This window comes from Eptesicus fuscus, chromosome 1, assembly GCF_027574615.1.
Source record: "Eptesicus fuscus isolate TK198812 chromosome 1, DD_ASM_mEF_20220401, whole genome shotgun sequence".
NCBI lineage: Eukaryota > Metazoa > Chordata > Mammalia > Chiroptera > Vespertilionidae > Eptesicus > Eptesicus fuscus.
Genome location: NC_072473.1, coordinates 89,722,068 through 89,743,586, shown reverse-complemented (window position 1 = coordinate 89,743,586; position 21,519 = coordinate 89,722,068). Strand labels below are relative to the sequence as shown.

The 21,519-nt window shown below is 41.2% G+C and overlaps 1 protein-coding gene and 1 pseudogene across 1 annotated transcript in view; both read right to left on the bottom strand.

Annotated features, from left to right (window-relative positions):
* WDR44 (WD repeat domain 44) overlaps positions 1-21,519 on the bottom strand; it is a 92,739-nt gene that overhangs the window by 59,700 nt on the left and 11,520 nt on the right. The gene's annotated exons all lie outside the window — the stretch shown is intronic.
* LOC103299965 (60S ribosomal protein L7-like) lies at positions 6,435-7,353 on the bottom strand (annotated as a pseudogene).

The following is a 21,519-nucleotide window of genomic DNA, read 5'->3' as shown; positions in this document are numbered from 1 at the left end:
AAAAGAAAGAAAATTAAACTGACCCATAATCTTACCACATACAGATTTGAGTACTTTTTGTCTTCCCAGATATATACAGGGTGGGGGCAAATGTAGGTTTACAGTTGTTCATAAGAAAAATAATACAATAATTAATAAAATACTAATGCAAGAATAAACTGTTTCATGTACTCACAATTGTAAACCTACTTTTGCCCCACCATATAATTATAATAATAATATAAAAGGGTAATATGCTAATTAGACTGGACGTCATTCCAGAAGTCCTTCTGGACTAAGCCAGGGCTGGAGGGAAGCCCGGGTCCCAAATGCCAAAGGGAAGCCGGTGCCAGCAGCCAGGGGAAGGAAGGCCTACTCTTGGCACGGTTTTCGTGCATCGGGCCTCTAGTATGACAATAATAAGCATTTCTGTAAACAAAATTTTGTACTCTTCCATGATAAATTTCTTTAAGATAAATTTCACTCGAAGTAGAACTGCAGGCCAAATGTTAAGCATTTTGAGAGACTTTCAGATTGCCCTCCATAACAGTTGTACCAATTTACACTCCTACTTTTCTGAGTGCATGTTTCTTAGTATCCCTGCTAAAAATGAGTTTTTTAAAATTTCACAAATTTGATAGACAAAAGTATATCTCATTGTTGTCTTAATTTGATTTGTAGTGTGTATGAAGTTTTTTACGCATTAGACCGTACAGTGCTTTTGAAGAGAGTAAACCAGTTTTGTTCCTGCTAATTTTTCTACTGTAGCAATATTCTATTCTTAAACAGACTATTCCAGGAATAATAATTTTTAAAAGTAAATTTTCACCAATTATTTTCATACACCCCTGCCACATTTTCTTCAAATAGAAACAGTTTGATATCCACTACAAAGCATACCATTATAGCTGCTTAGTATATTTTAGGGTTATGCAGGAAGAAACACTTTTAAATGAGTAATATTACTATGCCATTCTTAATTTTTTTTGTTAAAATGCAATGATCACAGATGATACAACTTTGTGTTGAATGGCACCTTCAAGATAATCTTACCATACAGCTTCTGTTTACAGTTAAAAACTGAGGTGCCAAGAGATTAAGTGACTACCCCCAAAGTCACATATTTAGGGGCAAAACAAAGAAAAGCATTGAGTCCTACTACCATTCTCTTCACATGCCACACTGAGTAAATCCATGTTTAGCAGAAGGAATCCTTGACCTTTAATTAAAACATAAGTGTGATAAAAATTACTTTTGCCATTTAACAGAAAATAAACTCCTATATTCAACAAACATTTATGGAATACCTACTATGTACCAGGGACTAGAGATATGAAAGTGAATAAAACATAATTCTAGTTTAGGGGGGTTTAAGGCGTGTTTTACAAAGGTAGCTGTATAAAATGGTGCCTGCCCATTTAATTGCTGTGCCTGGACAATATAATTTCATATTAACAAAGGTCAATTTTCAGAAATGATAATTTTTATATTCCTAATTATTTGGCTTCTCTGGAAAACCTTATACTACTATGTAACAAAATCATGTTTATCCAGATGATTAGGACCAAGTACTCAGATTTTTAAAAAAAGAAACTCCACACAAAGGATAGCTACAATAATACAAGTACAATGAAAACAACAACAAAAATAAGAAAAACAAAAATCTTGAAGGGGGCTCAAATTTCCATGTGGCACATATTCTTAATGCCAATCATGGGGAAAAATCACCTGCTATAGAGGCACAGAGGTAAGAGGAAATAAGATTTTAAAAAACTTAAGCCCCATGTGAAGTAGAAACGGGAAGAAAAAAATTCTGCCTTCTCCCTATCCCTTATTTTGAAAAATCTGACCAGATTTTTAGATGCCTGTCTAAACAAACAAAAACAAATAAACAGGATAGGGAGCCACATTTATCTTCTGTATATAACTGGAGCACTTTCTGGCTGTTGATTCATAGGATCTAAGTTATGGGCCAATTGTTGACATACGTAGAAATATTCTAGATTGCTTCTGGTGGGGCTTTACATATGGCTGTGTACAAACTACAAAGAGTAATTACAGTCAAACCTCAGTTCTCGAATATCTCCCATCTCGAACAATTTGTCTCTCAACCTGACAACCCTTTTATGCTGATACTTGTATGATCAGTCCCGTGTCTCTCAGGCAACAAAGGAGAGTCTGAGTCAGTTTACCACTAAATCTCGCGCTGTTAACATCCCAGGAAAGTGTGCTGTGAATATTTTCGTGTTTTTATGCTTCTGCTGCTGATTATTATTAAATTTTAATTTTTTACTGTATTTTTTTCTTTTATTGAATTTTCATTTACCTTTCATGTCCTTTTTGTTTTTAAAGTGTTTATCTATAGATTAAACAGTACATTAGACATGTACTGTATATAAGAAAGGCTAGCCCTTAGCTAGATTGGCTGGGTGGATAGTGTCGGCCTGTGGACTGAAGGGTCCCAGGTTCGATTCTGGTCAAGGGCACATGCCTGGGTTGTGGGCTTGAACCCCAGGAGGGGATGTGCAGGAGACAGCTGATCAATGATTCTCTCTCATTATTGATGTTTCTATCTCTTTCTCCCTCTCACCTCTCTGAAATAAATTAAGTATTTTTTTAAAAAGTAAAGGCCTTGAGCCTAACCAGTGATCACGGACAACAGGGGGAGGGGAGCATGCGTGTGGGGGGGTTTGGGAAGGGAACGGGGGGGGGGGTTGATGACAAATATGTGATACCTTAATCAACAAAGTAATTTAAAAAAGTAAAGGTTAAAACAAGGAATCATTTGGGGGTCTAGAACGGATTAATTCAATTCACATTACTTCTAATGGGAAACAATGATTTGGTTCTTGAACAGACTTCCAGAATGAATTAAGTTTGAGAACCGAGTTTCCACTGTACTTCCATACACATATATAGTATTGATTTTTTACAGAGAGGAAGGGAGAGGGATAGAGAGTTCAGAAACATAGATGAGAGAGAAACATCGATCAGCTGCCTCCTGCACACCCCCTACTGGGGATGTGTCCACAACCAAGGTACATGCCCTTGACCGGAATCAAAACTGGGACCCTTCAGTCTGCAGGCTGACACTCTATCCACTGAGCCAAACCAGTTAGGGCCCACTGTACTTCCTTTTGAGAGGCAAGAGGACATAGTGAAAAGAGCATGGGTTTTTGACCAGATTAACTTATTGAATATTGTTTCTACCATTTACCCTATGTGAGATCTTGACCAAATTAATTTCTCCAGACCTTAGTCTTCTCCTCTGTAAAAGGGAGTAAAACCACCTACTTCACAGGAATACTACAAGGATTGAGAGAATACATGGGGCACACATAATAGTAGTTTCTTCAGCAGCTTTGAATTGCTCCATTGAAACTCAAATGATGAACTTCACTAAGTTTCTCCAAGTCACTTTGGCAGTCTGTCAGTAGTGGGAAGCCTGAGGTCAATTTCTGGAACACAGAAAAGATACCCGAAAGCCTGTCAAGCTCCAGCCCACTTAACAGAGAAAACGAAAAACAACAACAAACAAACAAACAAAACAGATTATACTGAGCTGATGATTAATATGGGATCCTGCTTGCATTTGTTGAGGTCATTAACAAAAAACTAATTACAAAGACACTCATGTTCGAAATATATTTTAAATGTTACTGAATGATTAAGCACTTGTTAGGTAGGTAAAACACTTCAGACTACTATACTTCTTCCAGTCTAAATAAGCCTAAAATTGTCTCTAACAGGGTAGTCTGTAAGAGCAGAATTCTGTTATGAGATATTTTTTATCCATTTATAGAGCATTAGCATCAAGTAAAAAGTAAAAGCATGTTCATAACATTAAAAGTTAGCTAAAATGATTTGTATCATGTGCAAAGATGAGAAAAGAACAATTCACTTCACAGTAAGAAACAGTAAATCATTATTTAGTATTCCCACAGGAAGCATTCCTAATAGGGCCCTTGTATAAAGCAAGGTTTCAAAAACTGTGCTAAGACTTGACTTGCTTTAGCTTTAGTCCTCACAACTTTCCTGAGATAGTTATATTACCTTCACTATTTTACACAGTGAAAAACCGAGGCATGGGTCAGATTAAGTAATTTAAATTGTACTGCTAGTAAATATTAGGGCCAGAATTTGACCCTAGGCAGTCTGACTCTAGTGCCCACTCTCTCAAATACCTTGCAATGTTGCTTCCTTTCTAGGTATTAAAAGATGATGGTTATAAAATACTAGAGGCCCGGTGCATAAAATTTGTGCACGGGGGTGGGGGGTGGTGTCTCTCAGCCCAGCCTGCACCCTCTCCAATCTGGGACCCCTGTGGGATTGGGCCTAAACCAGCAGTCGGACATCCCTCTCACCCCTCTCACAATCCGGGACTGCTGGCTCCTAACCACTCGCCTGCCTGACTGCCTAATTGCCCCTAACTGCTTCTGCCTGCCAGCCTGATCACGCCCTAACTGCTCCCCTGCTGGCCTGATTAACACCTAACTGCTCCCCTATTGGCCTGTTTGCCCCCAACTGCCCTCCCCTGCTGGCCGGACCTCACCCCCAAGTTCCCTCCCCTGCCGGCCTGACCTCGCCCCCAACTGCCCTCCCCTGCAGGCCTGATGGCCCCCAACTGCCCTCCCCTGCTGGCCTGGTCACCCCCAACTGCCCTCCCCTGTCGGCCTGGTCACCCCCAACTTCCCTCCCCTGCAAGCCTGGTCCCCCCCAACTGCCCTCCCCTGCAGGCTTGGTGCCCACCCTGCGGGCCTGGTTGCCCCCAATTGCCTTCCCCTGCCAGCCTGATCTCGCCCCCAACAGCCCTCCCCTGTTGACCTGATCTCCCCTGCTGGCCTGATCGCCCCCAACTGCCCTCCTCTGCAGGCCTGATCTCACCCCCAAGTGCCCTCCTCTGCAGGCCTGATCTTGCCCCCAACTACCCTCCTCTGCCAGACAATTTGGTTCTGATTGGTCGGTTTCTATGCCAGTCAGTGTCAAAAGCTCCGCCTCCTAGGCAGCCACTGGCTCCTCACGGTTGACCCAGATTTGGTTCTGATTGGTCAGTTTCTATGCCAGTCAGCATCTCCAGGCCTGATCATAGAGGTGGGGCTGATGAGCAGCCGCCCCAGGCTGCTGGCGAGCAGCTGAACTGCTGACCTCTGGGAGAGAGAGGTTTGACTGCTGGTTGCCACTGCTGATCAGCTCCGCCTCTCTCTCTCTCCGAGAGGTCATGCTCGCCTGCTGCACACACAGCCTGGCATTCGGTCCAGGCTGCTGGCAAGTGGGATGAACTGCTGACCTCTGGAAGAGAGAGAGAGGCTTGGCTGCTGGGGAGGGAGAGAGAAGCAGGGTCTGATCACCTTGCTTCTCTCTCCCGGCCTCGCCAGCAGCCACTGCCACTGCTGATCAGCCCCGCCTCTCTCTCTCCGAGACATCAGCAGTTCAGCCTGTTCACCTGCTATGTGCACAGCTTGGTGAACGGTTGAGCCTCCCGGTCGTTTCGGATGTGACAGACCCAGGGTTTTTATATATTAGGATTCTAAGTGCTGCTATGAATGAGCACCAAAGTAAAGGCAATTAGTGCTGCTTGGGTTGGACTAAACTAATTAAGTCAAAGGCTCTAAATCCTGATCTGCCTTTAACAACTACAATTAATGCCTAATTGATTTGGCACTACTAGGGAAAATAATAATAAAATATTCCATAAATTAAATTTCCAGAAATGAAACTTCTCTTTGAGTGCCAAACTTCTTAACGTATTTTAAATTCCAAATTTCAAAAGCAGGTTGTAAATAAGTACATTATAGGCTAACTCTTGCTGTTCAGTAATTTTTTCCCCTTGAAAATACTTTCTTAAACAGAGGATATCAAATGGACCCTTTCTTATTGACCCAGAATAAGTATCATGCTCAAATACTACACTATATTTTAATATTCTAATGACCTCCAGGGACCCTAAGGTGCAGGAGACTTATTTGTCTTCACACTACAGGACCCTAGGCTACTAAGCTTGGAGTGTCTGTTTTGCATCTTCTTCCTCTATTTGTGGTCACTTCTTACAACTGGCCATGTGCCCACTTTTAAGCTTTGCACCCCCCTCCATTTCTAATTTTTGCTTCTAATCTGCACTGAGCCAGGAAACCAGATTTTTAAAAATGGAATTGTGAAGGAGATAGACTGTGGGTGGTGAACACACAATACAACATATAGATAATGTATTATAGAATTGTATACTTGAAACCTATTTAATTAACCAATGTAACCCCAATAAATTCAATAAAATATTTTAAAATATATTTCCTTTTTAAGAAAACAAAAACAAAAATAAAAATGGAATTGCATGGTAAAGAATCCAGAGATTCTGTGTGTGTGTGTGGGGGGGGGTAATGGTAAGATATGTACACATATAATACCTCAATTTAAAAAAAAATGTCAAAAAAAAAAAAAGAATCCAGAGATTCTGAGTGAGGGTTTCCCCATGAGAAATTTTGTACATTATTTTATTGTGGACTTTATGGCACTTTTTAATTTTATTTTTTTATTTTTCAGAGGATGGTTTAAGTGATTACTTCTTTTTTTTTCAATTTTAAAGGATTCGGTTTATTAACTGACCAGATTACAAAAATAACCATGGTAGATACCTTAGTTCATTCTTCTAATAAGCCTATTGTTCTGGTCTTCCCTGTTACCAGCATCTCTACCTTCTACAAAATGGGTGTGGTCTTTTTCTTCATCCTACCTCATGGAGAAGACAACTTGAAGGGCCACAGGAAGTTGTTTACTTCTTTGAAGCGCTTTCCAACAGTGTAGATCTCATGAATCAGATCTTCCATGCAGATGATGCCATATTTACCAAGAGATCGAGCAATCAGAGTTATCTGTCAGGGAAATTTGTTTTTTGTTGACTTTGCCATAACCATGCTTGTAGATCAATTCATTTACTTACTTCAGGTTTGTGTAACCCCGTGCAATGTATGGCTCCAAAATCCTCAGCTTGTTAATTGAAGCCTTATTGAGCTTAACAAAGGTGCCGCTGAAGATCTGGCGAAGGCAAAGAAGCTGCAGCACCTTCCGGACCTTTGGGCTCACACCATTGATACCTCTAATGCTGATGACAAATGCTAATTTGGGTTCAGCAGGTACACAGAAGTTGCCAGCTTCTCTTGCCATCCTAGCCATTTGAATCTCCTTTCTGTATATCTGCCTGTATTCCTTGTGATAGTGCTTAACTTTTTCATAGCTGAGCTTCCTTCTTGCCTTTCAATGCATATTTTGGGCAAGCTTCTTTCTCAGGTGCTTGATCTTCAGCTTTGTGAAATTCATTCGCTTTTTCTTGAGCGTTTCTGGCACAGCAGGAACCTTCTTCTCTTTTGCACCCTCCATGGTTCCAGCCGGAAAACAGCTTAAGTGATTACTTATTTCCAATTGTATCAGAGGATCATTATTACCAAAGAAGTAGCAGCCAAATAAGTAGAGCTGTCAAAAATTCTAGGTATCCCTACACAATCACTCAGCTCCTCTTTGTAACTCAGTCTCTAACTTCAAAGTAGAGATAATAACATTATATTATTCAGAGTGTTGCCTAAAGAAAACTACATTTATGCACTGCATAACTATATTTCCACCAGTGTTCCTAATATATAATAAAGAGGTAATAGGCAAATTAACCCTCATGCCCTCACAAGATGGCTGCCTACGACCAGGCTGGCAGGGGGGTTAGTGAGGGACGACCAAATGACTGAACAAGCAGGCTGCGTGGGGCGACCAGGCCAGCAGGGGAGATAGTTGGGGGTGACCAGGCCAGCAGGGGGGGGGAAGTTGGGGGGCAACCAGGCCGGTGGGGGGGCGCAGTTGGGGGCAACCAGGCCAGTGGGGGGGCAGTTGAGGGCAACCAGGCCAGCGGGGGGGGGGCAGTTAGGAGCGACCAGGCCAGCAGGCAGGGGGCAGTTGGGGGCGACCTGGCCAGCAGGGGGGGGGGGGCAGTTAGAGGCGATCAGGCCAGCACACAAAGGCAGTGAGGGGAAATCAGGCCGGCGGGGGGGGGGGGGGGGCAGTTAGGAGTGACCAGGCAGGCAGGTGAGCAATTAGGAGCCAGCGGTCCAGGATTGTGCCTAAACTGGCAGTCGGACATCTCCCAAGGGCTCCCAGATTGGAGGGGGCAGGCTGAGCTGAGGGGACCCACCCCCTGTGCACGAATTTCGTGCACTGGGCCTCTAGTAAGATTATAACAGAACTGAAAATTTCCTATCATAAAGTCCTACCTAGCACAGTGCATTATTCACATTTGTGGTGATGCTGGTGTAAACAAACCTACTACACTGCCAGTCATATAAAGGCAGAGCACATACAATTACATACAGTACATATTCCTTGATAATGAGAATGACTATATTACTAGTATATGTTAGTTACTATACTATAATTTTATCATTGTTTTAGAGTGTACTCTTTCTACTTGTAAAAAAAAGTTTGCTGCAAAACAGTATGCCTTATTATGCTGGCATCAACCTCTTACATGTTGTGTTTATTACCGCATCTCTTGATTGCATCATTTTCTCTTCTGTTTGATTTAGTCTCACGTTGTTTTGTACAATGACATGCTGTACAGGCTTGTAGCCTAGGAGCAATAGGCTATACCATATAGCCTAGATCTGTAATAGGCTATTCCACCTAGATTTGTGTAAGTGTATTCTGTGATGTTCCCACAATGATACAGTTGCCTGACAATGCATTTCTCAGAACATATCCTGTAGGTAAGTGGTGCATGACTCTATTCATGTTCAAGTTTGGGGACAGAAGATTGAGGAGACCAGAGGTCCAGAAAATTAAGTTCTATTCTTGGCTTTCCCAACCAACTAGCTGCAAAACCCATAGGTAAGGTTTTTTACAGTTCCTGTAATTTTAGAAAATTTAATTTTAAGACCCTTGATTAGTTTGGAATGAAGATGTAATTTATACCATAATTAATGACCTATATTTTATACCCTCTGATTTCCCCTAAAAATATGGACATAATCTAACACACACACACACACACACACACACACACACTCATAAATGTCCAGTAATGCTTTGATACATCTAGTTAACCAGAAGAATATTCCTTCAAAATATTCTATAGATACTAAATTGAGCAATTAAATTCTTCCTTTTTACATGTTAAAGTGAGTAATTTTCCCATGAAAAAGTCCAAATGCCTATTTAAAACAACTTTTAGTACATCCCACACAAGTGAAAAATAAAGCTTTAAGTACTGGTGGTATTCCTTACTATAAATCAGGGGTGGGGAACCTTTTTTCTGCCAAGGGCCATTTGGGTATTTAGAACCTCATTCGCAGGCCATACAAAGTTGTCAACTTAAAAATTAGCCTGCTATATATATGGTCAAACATTTAATTAACTCTCCCCTAATGGCTTGGCAGGGCCAGACCAAATGATTTCATGGGTCTTATATGGTCCACGGGCCAGACTTACTTCATCGTGCTTTAAATAAAACCTAACCAAAATAAGAACTTGAAATGTTCATTTTTCCATTTCAAAAATTTTATCATATAGAATATTTTAAGAATATTTTGACACATTTAAATATCTGAAAAACAAAAAGTTTAAACAATAAATGTGCTTCTTACAAAGTTTAACATTTATTTATTGATTGATTGATTTAAATCTTTATTGTTGAAAGTATTACATAGGTTCCCCCCAGGCCCTCACCACCCCATTGTTTGTGTCCATGGGTTATGCATATATGCATACAAGTTCATTGGTTGATCTCTTCCTACCTACTTTCCCTTGCCTTACCTCTGAGGTTCAACAGTCTGTTCATGCTTCTGTGATTCTGGGTCTATTTTTGATCATCAGTTTATTTGGTTCACTCGATTCCACATATGAGTGAGACCATGTGATACTTATCTTTCTCTGACTGGCTTATTTTGCTCAGCATAATATTCTCCAGGTCCATCCATGCTGTTGCAAAAGGTAAGAGTTCTTTAAAGGGATAATCCTCTGCCCTGGCAGGTGTGGCTCAGTTGGTTGGAGCATCATCTAGTACACCAAAAGGTCATGGCTTCTATTACCAGTCAGGGCACGTGCTCAGGTTGGGGTGTGATCCCCAATTTGGGCCATATTGGAGGCAATTAATTGATTTCTCTCTCTCTCTGTCTCTCTCATTCTTCTTTTCTAAAAAAATTTTTATTGTTGAGATTATTACAGATGTCCTCTTTTTTCCTCCTATAGTTCCCCTCCACCCGGTTACCACCCCACCCCAGGCCCCTGCCACCCTATTGTCTGTGTCCATAGGTACTGCATACATACATATAAGATCTTTGTCTAATCTCTTCCCACACTCCCCCCACCCCCTCCCTCTGAGAATTGTCAGTCTGTTCCATTTCCATGCCCCTGATTCTATTCCATTCACCAGTTTATTCTGTTCATCAGATTTTTAACTCATTTTATTTTTAGATTCACTTGTTGATATGTATTTGTCACTTTGTTGTTCATATTTTTTTATCTTTACCTTTTTCTTCTTCATCCTCTTCTTAAAGAATACCCTTCAGCATTTCATATAATACTGGTTTGGTGGTGATGAATTCCTTTAGCTTTTTCTTGTCTGTGAAGCTCTTTATCTGACCTTCAATTTTAAATGATAGCTTTGCGGGGTAGAGTAATCTTGGTTGTAGGTTCTTGCTATTCATCACTTTGAATATTTCTTGCCACTTCCTTCTGGCCTGCATAGTTTCTGTTGAGAAATCAGCTGACAGTTGTATGGGTACTCCTTTGTAGGTAACTTTTTTTTTCTTGCTCTTTTTAAGATTCTCTGTCTTTTGCACTTGGCATTTTAATTATGATGTGTCTTGGTGTGGTCCTCTTTGGATTCCTCTTTGGGGTTCTCTGCGCTTCCTGGACTTGTAAGTCTATTTCTTTCACCAGGTAGGGGAAGTTTTGTCATTATTTCTTCAAATAGGTTTTCAATATCTTGCTCTCTTTCTTCTGGCACCCCCATAATTCAGATGTTTGTACGCTTGAAGTTGTCCCAGAGGCTCCTTACACTATCTTCATATCTTTGGATTCTTTTTGCTCTTCTGGTTGGGTGTTTTTTGCTTCCTCATATTTCAAATCATTGACTTGATTCTTGGGATCCTCTAGTCTACTGTTGAATCCCTGTATATTATTCTTTATTTCAGTCAGTGTATGCTTAATTTCTGACTGGTCCTTTCCCATTTTTTTTTTTTTTTTTGGCATTCTCACTAAGATCCTTGAAGGTCTCACTAAGTTCCTCGGAGGTTTCTAGAAGATTCTTGAGTAACCTTATAACTGTGGTTTTGAACTCTATCTCCAGTAGTTTGCTTTCTTCCACTTCTTTCATTTGTGACATGTTTTTTTGTCTCTGCATTTTGACTGCTTCCCTGTGTTTGTTTCTATGTATTGGGGAGCTGCTAAGTCTCCTTGAGTTGATAGAGTGGCCTTGTGTAGTAGGTGTCCAAGAGGGCCCAGTGGCTCAGCTTCCGCAATCACCTGAGGTGGACACTATTGGTGCACCCCTTTGTGGGCTGTGTGCACAGTCTTGTTGTAGTTGAGCCTTGATTGCTGTTGGTATCACTGGGAGGAATTGATCTCCAGACCAATTGGCTGTACAGACCAGCTGCAATTACAGTGGGAGAGTTGCTGTGCAGGAGACACTCTTATGGGGCAGGACTTGCTTCAGTGGGGCTTTGGTGCTCACTGAGTCTGCCTCTTGAGTGTATTACTTATGAATGTGAAGAGTTGTAATCTGGTATGGTCTCACACTGACCACTGGGTACACTGGCTCTTGGATCTCCAAGGAGGTGCAAGTCAGTCACTGCCTGGGGCCACCCAGCAGGAGCTACAGAGAGATCTGCATATTCCTCCTCTTTGTATCGGGTTTGGAAGTGCCCAGACAAGGCCCAGCTGTGAAGCAAGGCAGGCTGGTGCTGGTGCCGGCCTTGGGCCTTTTATTGATAGTTTTGGGGTTCCCTGACCCAGCTACAATTTGTTTGACCAGTTTTAGGCTGAGAAAGAACAGGCCATTCATATGCAAAAGCCACTGTGCACAGCTTGGATAGGGTTGTAAATTGGGTGGGGCGGGGTCTCAGGGAATCTCCAGGGCAGAGTGAACAGAAATGTCTGCTAGTCAGCCCTGCACCGGGGAGGTCCCAGCACGGGAACAATGACCACTGCGAGCACCTCCTTCTGGAAGAAAGCCTCCCCTACGTTCTTGCCCAGATGCCAGACAGTCCAGTTTCTCCCCGTATCAGTCTGGGTCCCCCAGAGCCTTGCTTGGCACTGGAGCTCAGAGCAAGCAGGAGGTTGTAAATTCAGTTCACGGTGCCGGCCTTTTAAGAGGAGCAGCTGGGTTTCTAGCAGCCTGTATGTCCACTCAGCCCCAATCGCACTTGTTTTTACAGTCTGTAGTTCTTACTGTCAGTAGGGACTTCTTTCCCCAGCTCTGGAATCCTGGGCTGGGGGTCTGGGACTCCTTGCTCCTCCAGGTGGCCTCCGCAGAGGCTATCTCCCTCCAGATTAAAAAAGCAGCACACCCGGGTGCCGGACCAGCCTGTTCAGCGCCTTAGCACCTCCTTCCAGTCTCAATGCGCTTTCTTCTTTACTTCTCTAGTTGTAGTACTTACACTCAGCCAGCTTTCCCGCGGTTCTGGATGATAGTTGTTCTGTATTTTAGTTGTAATATTGATGTGGTTGTGGGAGGCAGCAAGTACAGGTGTTTACCTATGCCGCCATCTTGGTTCTTCTCGTTCCCTTCTTCTCTCTCTCAAATCAATGAAAGTATGTCCTCAGGTAAGGATTTAAAAAATGGCAAGGCTTCCTTGATTCCCTAATAATATATATATATATTTTTCTACATATTAATACTAATTAAAAACACAGTAAATCTTTGATTTTCCAGCATAGTTTAGGAAATTGAAGAAAATGTCTATCAATGGTACTATTAAATTTAAACATGAAAAACAAGCAATTTCTGAAACAGTTTCAAAATAGTCTGCTTTAAGCCCTGGCCAGGTAGTTCAGCTGGTTAGAGTGTAGTCCTGATATGCCAAGGTTGTGGATTCCATCTCTGGTCAGGGAACATACAAAAATCAATCAATGAATGCATAAATAAATGTAATAACAAACCAATGCTTCTCTCTCTCTCTCTCTCTCTCTCTCTCTCTCTCTCTCTCAAATCAATAATAAAAATTTATAAAGTCTGTTTTAAACAAATATTGGTTTTTAAAAAACAAAACAAAAAAACACTACATGGCTTATAAATAAATACTAAAATAATTTTTAGTGTAGTTTCCACACAGGTTTTGAAAATAAAAGCTATTTTCGGATTTGTACTTCAGTAGCTTTCAATACAGATTGAATATTTCAATTCATTATATCCTATTTTTATAAGAAAATTATTTTCACACAGTCACTATTTGAGTTTATACTAAGAAAACTCATGTTTGAATATAAAATAATGTGACAGATGCTTTCTCCAGTCCCTATTTATTTAGCATTTTAAATTATAGTTTTCCTTCTGCGGCTAGGGTATTTGTGTTCAATACCAAGGTATTTTAATATTTGCATAATATTCATTATTTTAAAATTCTACATAGCTTCAAAACATTGCTTTGGTGATTTTGAAGGATGGTATAGGAATTATTTTTCTTCTATAAACTCTGACCTGATCCAGTGATGAACTTTAGATACCTGAGGCAAAAATATATCAGAATAATAAAGGCATTACTCACAAAGGCAGGTGCTTAGTCACTGGGATTTGGATCTGATGACAATAACTGCAATTTACCCAAAAGTTGCCCACCAAGGTTCCATAGGAAGTAAAATATCAAATCTTTATTTATATATACTTAATTTGTTTGCTTTAATTGGGTTTGTAAAAAGTTTCCAAATATTTAGAAATGGTTTGAAAATCAGTGCATTAATTCTAAATTTTCTGCTCCTTTAAGTCATCATAAGTCCACTTAAGTAGTTCACAAACCTTAATGCCAGATTTCAACCCCACATATTCTGATTCATTGCATTTTTCTGGGGATCCTGACATTTAAAAATATTCCCAGAGGATTTCATTATTTATTTATTTATTTTTTGGAGTTCAGAACTGTTTATTGTGTATTTTTTTTAAATTTCTTTATTGATTAAGACACAAAATGTCAAATCTTTTATAAACTGACATAATACTGCAATCAATACAGTTTCAGTGAAAAGTACAAATATACCAGGTACACAACATTTTATTAACCCTCTTAGTTTGACTTTGGAATTTCCTAAACTTGACACTCTAATATGGTAATATTGAGAACAGTATTCCTTTGCTTTTTGGAAACAAAACCAATCCAACAGAAATTGCAAAGCAGTAGGCTATTTTTAAGAGATCTGGATGCAGCATAACTGTGGGGTTTTTGTCACAGGTGTTAGAAGTGAGCATGCTATCTATTGATGTTATCTAGCATTAAAGATATCCACTAATTCTTTTCAAAAATCCTAAAAGGATTAAAAAAATCAGTCAGCAGGAAAGAATATTTTTTAGTGTTGAAGGAAACATAAGAATCATTTAGACCAACTATCTCGTTTCACATGTGAAGAAAATGAGGCCAAGAAAGGCTAAATAAATCCATTCATTTAACATTTACGTATTGCTTACCATGTACCAGCACAGTGGTAGGTAGGTACTGGGTGTAAAGTAGTGAACAAAGCAGACATGATCCCTGACCTCCTAGATCAGTGATGGGCAACCTTTTGAGCTTGGTGTGTCAAACTTCGCCAAAAAACTGAGCATAACTCAGGTAGTGTGTCACTTTGAGGAAAAAACGTTATTTCGCAAATGTTTCATCCTCGGCATGCGGAATGGCTACGCGTGTCAGTGCTGACACGTGTGTCATAGGTTCGCCCTCACTGTCCTAGTTCTAATGTTAAAATCGAAGGCAGAGTTAGGACTAGGATCCAAGTCTCTTTGCTGATTCTAATAACCCATGTAGCCTGTTGATTTACCCTAGTAATTCTAGTATATCTTTATGGTTTCACATGGTAGGTAACCAGTCAAGTGAAACTGGCCATTTATTAAAGCCCTGAGTATCTAAGAGTACCACCACAAATTTCCCAGGGAAGGCTTTGGGGTTCCAGAGACTGAAAGGGCAAGTTGACATCATCTGGAAGCAGAAGGGTTGTAAATTTAGCTACATAGTAATAGAACATGAACTAGGATCAGGAGATTGGATTTTTAGTCTTGAATCTGCCCATAACAATATATATGACCATAAAAATATTTTGGGGAGGTTTTTCCAACTTTTAATTATGACTATTCCAAACATATACAAAATTAGTAGAATAATATTATGAACCCACATGTACAACATACTGACCATGCTCAATAATGGTCAATATCAATACCTCCCCACTTCTCTGCCAGATTATTTTGAAGCAAATCCCAGAAATTTTATTTTTACCTATAAAATTTCAGTATGTATCTAAAAATATTTCCCTTTTTAAGATTTAATCACAGTACTATTATCAAATTTAACAATTCCTTATTATACACAGTCAACATTTTCCTGATTGTTTAACTTTTTTGTTTATAGTTGGTTCATTTCAATCAATATCCAAATAAGATCAACACCAGTTGATAGGTCTCTTTCAGTTCACAGGTTCCCCTTGATCTTTTATTTCTTACAGTTCATGTGTTGAGGAACTAGGATGTTTATCCTGAAGAAGATTTTTAGGGTAGTGAAACTATTCCGTATGATACTATAATGATGAATACATGTCATTATATATTTGTCTGAACCCATGGAATGTACACCACCAAGAGTGAACCCTAAGGTAAACTATGGACTTTGGGTGACTCTGATATATCAGTGTAGGTTCATCAAGTGTAACAAATGTATCATTCTGGTGGGGTATGTCAATAATGGGGGAGGCTATGCATGTGTGAGGGGGAGGGGGTGGTGTATGTCAATAATGGGGGAGGCTATGCATGTGTGAGGGGGAGGGGGTGGTGTACCTTCCTTCCAATTTTTTTGTGAACCTAAAACGGCTCTAAAAATAGTCTTAAACAAACAAACACATTAGGTTGTTCATCCTGTAGAATTTATCATGCTCTGAATTTTGTTGACTGCATCTCCATGGTGACATGCCAAAAGAAATATTTTAAATGAAAACACAGAAGAAATTAGAGGGATGAAATGGACACACATCCAAGGAAAACAGCAAAAACCTATCAGAACAGCCTCAGGAAGACTGGTCTCAGAATGTGCTAGGATTTTAAAAAATTACTAGAGAAAATCTTTTCTTTAATTTATATTCAGAACAAGAACAAGAAAAAGAAAGTGTATATCTGCTTATATGTGAACTAGAGGCCCGGTGCACGAAATTCGTGCACAGGGGGGGGGGTGTCCCTCAGCCTAGCCTGTACCCTCTCCAATCTGGGACCCCTCGAGGGATGTCCGACTGCCCATTTAGGCCCGATCCCAGTGGGATCGGGCCTAAATGGGCAGTTGGTTATCCCTCTCACAATCCAGGACTGCTGGCTCCCAACTGCTTGCCTGCCTGCCTTCCTGATTGCTCCTAACCGCTTCTGCCTGCCAGCCTGATCACCACCTAACCACTCCGCTGCCAGCCTGATTGATGCCTAATTGCTCCCCTGCCAGCCTGTTTGCCCCCAACTTCCCTCCTCTGCCGGCCCAGTCACCCCTAACTGCCCTCCCCTGCAGGGTTGATCGCCTCCAACGTCCCTCCCTTGCAGGCTGGGTGCCTCCCAACTGCCCTCCCCCGCTGGCCATCTTGTGGTGGCCATCTTGTGTCCACATGGGGGCAGGATCTTTGACCACATGGGGGCAGACATATTGTGTGTTGGAGTGGTGGTCAATCTGCATATTACTCTTTTATTAGATAGGATAAAGGCCTGGTGCAGGAGTGGGGGCCTGCTGGTTTGCCCTGAAGGGTGTCCCAGATAAGGGTGGGGGTTCCCTTGGGGCATGGGGCAGCCTGAGCAAGGGGCCTGTGGTGGTTTGCAAGCCAGACACGCCCCCTGCTGACCCAAGCGGAGGCACTGGTATCTGGAATTTATTTACCTTCTACAATTGAAACTTTGTAGCCTGGAGCAGAGCCAAGCCTCCTGCATGCTCCACTGGCAGCCATTTCTGTTTGAGTTAATTCACCTTCTATAACTGAAACTTTGTAGCCTTAAGCAGAGGCCTGAGCCTGGCCAGGGTGTGCAGAAAGCTTTGCTTTCTCCATTACCGAGGGCAACCCTGGCCTGGTCTCTCCAGCTCCGTGGCTGCCGCCATTTGTTTGAATTTGTTTACCTTCTATAATTGAAACTTTGTAGCTTGAGTGGAGGCTTAGGCCTGTCAAGGGCAGGAGGAAAGCTTGTTTCCCTCTGTTGCCTGGGAAACCTTGCTCTTGGTGGCTGTAGCCATCTTGGTTCGGTTTATTTGCATACTCGCCCTGATTGGCTGGTGGGAATGGCTTGGGCTGGTGGGCGTGGCTTGGGTGTAGCAGAGGTATGGTCAATTTGCATATTTGTCTATTATTAGATAGGATAAATAGTATAATGTAAAATGTTGCTTCACTTCTTTTTCTTCCAATTAAAGATTACTGATAGTCAAACCATATAGGGAAAACCAAAGCGTAAGAATGAGGAAACTGAATCCCAAAGCATTCAACAAGATAAAAGTACCTTGCTAATCTACATGAGTTCAGTTCTCCTGTGCCAGATAAATTATATCCCAGCATACTCTGGGAATTTACAGAGCTCAATCCCTATGTAAAACCTTTGAAGAATCATAGAGAATGGAAGAGGACGATAAGTAAAACACTCTAATAATCAACACTGGAAAGCAGGTAGATGCTACAAACTATAAACAGATTTGCTTGATGTCAATTCTAAGCAAAATTCTTTTTTAAAAAACACACGTTTTTATTGATTTTCTTAGAGAGAGAGGAAGGCAGAGAGAGAGAAACATGGATGTGAGAAACACTGATCAGCTACCTCCTGTATGCACCCCAACTGGTTCATAGGTTGACACTCAACCACTGAACCACAATGGCCAGGCAGCCCTTTCCAATTTTAAACTCAAAGCTTCATCACTCAGGTGCTATAGCTTTAGGGTAATCAGGACTAAAAATTATGGTGCAAGTGCTTAAGTCTAGTTTTATAAAGACCAATGAATTTCTGTGGTTTTAAAGAGCGAGATCCTATCTCTAGTTTGTCACCTTTAAGCTATAGACAGATACTCTGATGTTTTGGGCTTGGTGTTTCTTTATCTCTTACCTGAGGTTATCTGAAAAAACAAACAAACAAACAAAAAATAAACACACTCTGTAAGCCTTCTGAGAATAGGGAGGAAGGAATGGGAGACTAAACCTAACATTTGACATCTGGTTCATAGTCAACAACTAGGAACTCAAAGACCTACCTCCTAAAATATACAAATAAAATTGAGTGATCTCACACTGAACATTTCTATCTCCTGATTTCTCATTATACTGGTTGAAAAGAATATACCAAAACAATTGGACAACACACAGAAAAATGAACTAACAAGGTCTTCTTTATTTTTCTGTTAATAAGAAGAATAATTTTTTTAAGGCTCTGAGGAAGAAAGGTAGCTGGCTCTGAAGAAGCTTCTTGTCAGGTTGCAAAATGTTTGAAAGACTCCAAAAGAGGTTAAAAGGAGGGAATATGGAAGGAGGGAATACAGAGTGAGTCAGCTAGAATAAATCTGGTTACTCAGGAAACATTTTTCTTATAGGAAGGTGACTACAAAGAGCTTAACAGAGAATTACCCTGTGGCCTGATTTTGTTTATAACCCCTTCTTTTTACCTTTGCCATCAGGAAAATATAAAAATAACATGAGCTTAAGCAGCACCTCAAGGAACTGAATTAAGCACAGCAAAGAACAGCTTGCCTGTACAAAGAAGGTGCTGAGATTCTAAGGCCCTTGAGGTGAACAGGATATGAGCAGATAACTTAGCCTTAGCCAGTCATTAAAGTAAGCAGGTAATTAAAGGGTTTTGCTTTCTAAAGGCCAGCAAGCTGAAATAGGAAGATCTAGTGTCAAACTAAGACCAACACAAAAATGCTAAATCTAAATTAGGAATCAGAAGGGTTCTGGTGCTCAGAAAACACTGACATGAAGATTTTCCCCCTGCTTAGGCCAGGCAGATAAAAAAAACCAAACCAAACCCCACGAAAAATAAAAACAGTTCAAATTTGGAGAACAAAATACTATTTTATTTTATTTTCCCCATTCATTTTTTAGAGAAAGTAGAATGGAGAGGGAGAGAGAGAGAGAAATATCGATGTGAGAGACACATCGATTGGTTGCCTCCTGCATGCCGGGAACCTGCAACCAAGGTACGTGCCCTTGACCAGAATCGAACCTGGGACCCTTCAGTCTGTTGGTCGACACTCTATCCAAACTGCCTAGGGTGATACTATTTTATTTTTAAAATCTTGCTCTAAGTACATACTTCTTAAAATTTGGTATGCAGAATTATTCATTGGAACGGAAATGCATATACTAATTTTATTAATTAGTTAGAATTGCAAGTTTTCTAGACTATATGCTAAGGGAAGAAACCACCCATAGAAGGTGGGGAATCAAGCAGCACCTACAATCTAATAACAGTACTCAAAGAAATTAGATCTGAGAGAAAATCATCTGCTGGCCTTTCAAACTCAAATCATTTGTGACAGTCTAACACCCATTCTCATAGCCCTATTTAAGCTGGGGTTATACCAACAGTGACAATCCCAACTGAACCTGAAAAGTCTAGGAAGAGCAGGAAAAATAAGTGCTAGGCAATCTTATTTTCCTAGAACAACCTAAAATGGCAAGTTCCCCTAACGAGCCTTAACGAGCAATCAGCAGGGACCTGAGGCTGTGCCCCCACCCCGCCCCTGTGGGGCTTGACAAGGGACCTCAGGTCATGCCCCCTACCCGGCAGGGCTTAACGGGGGACCTCAAGGTGCACCCCTGTCCCGGTGCTGGGCCGAGGGACCTCAGGCTGCCCCCCCCCCCGCCCCAGCGCCAGGCCGGGGGACCTCAGGCCATGCCCCCTCCCGGCGGGGCTTGACGGGGGACCTCAGGCTGTGCCCCCCTGCCTGGCGGGGCTTGATGGGGGACCTCAGGCTGCTCCCCTTGCCCCGGGCCGGAGGACCTGAGGCTGCACTCCCCTCCCGGCGGGGCTTGACGGGGGACCTGAGGCTGTGCCACCCTCCTGGAGCCGGGCTGGGGACCTCAAGGCACGCCCCCCCGCCCTGCCCCAGGCTGGGGGACCTCAGGCCGTGCCCACCGCCCTGGCGGGGCTTGATAAGGGTGGGACTGGCCAGGACTGGATCTAGCCAAATGGGGGGGGGGCGCGGCCGGGTCTGGGTCTCGTGCGATTTTGGGGCACACGTGGGTGGGCAGGGACTTGACTCTGGGTCCCGTAGTGTGCCCCAGACTATGACAGAAGGAAGATTTTTATATACCGTATTTTCCGGCGTATAAGACGACTTTTTAACCCAGGGAAATCTTTTCAAAAGTCGGGGGTTGTCTTATATGCCAGGTGTCATCTTACAGGGCAGGTATATCCCAACTCTATATTTTAACTGGAAAAGTTGGGGGTCGTCTTATACACCCAGTCGTCTTATACGCCGGAAAATACGGTCCATTTTACTAATTTTCTTTCATCTCTAACCCTTCTATTTTAGAGAAAGGGCAAATAGCAATATTAGAATATTTCCTCTAATTAATCCCCTTTTAATGTGCACAAATTTCGTGCACTGGGCCACTAGTTTAAAAAACCAACAATAAATAAAATAAAAAAATTCTAATAAAAATTGCAACAGAAACAGACAACTCAATATATGACTATCTTTAGAAGTCAGTACTAATGCAATCATACTAAATCACATTGTAATTTACTTTTAACCCTTTGCACTCGCTTGCTTTTTTCTCAATTCCTTTATTAATTTTTTAAATACCCCAGATTTTACAAAGCGTGGCAGTAGAATAAAAAACTGGAGTTTCTTTTCATACAAACTTATTTATTTGGATTTTTTAATATTTCCAATTATTGATACATTCAAAGAGTATAAAAAGAGCTGCTACCGATGCTAACCGTGTCGAGTCACACTCGACATCCGAGTGCAAAAGGTTAAAAGTAAACAATCAAGTTGTTGAGTTAAAAGCCAATATTACAAAAGCTAATGTGCTAATATGACTCTGTAAGTTATGTAAAACATCCAATGCTGTACTAATTTTTAAAAGTAAATGCTAATAACTTTATATAGGCCACCCTATGTAAAAATATCGAGCTCTAAAGAACCTGTCACACCCATTTCTTAAAACAGTTAAATAAACCAATTCTATTATTCTTTACTTTCCTTATTCTGAGTTTACTGCTCAGCACGAAAGATGGGCAGAGAAATGAAAATCAAACCAAATCATTTATTTTGTTTTTTAAATTAAAGATTTTTTACTGTTATCTGGTGCAAGGTTTGATGGGAAAGGTAGTTTTAAACTAATGACTGAATTGAATAGTAG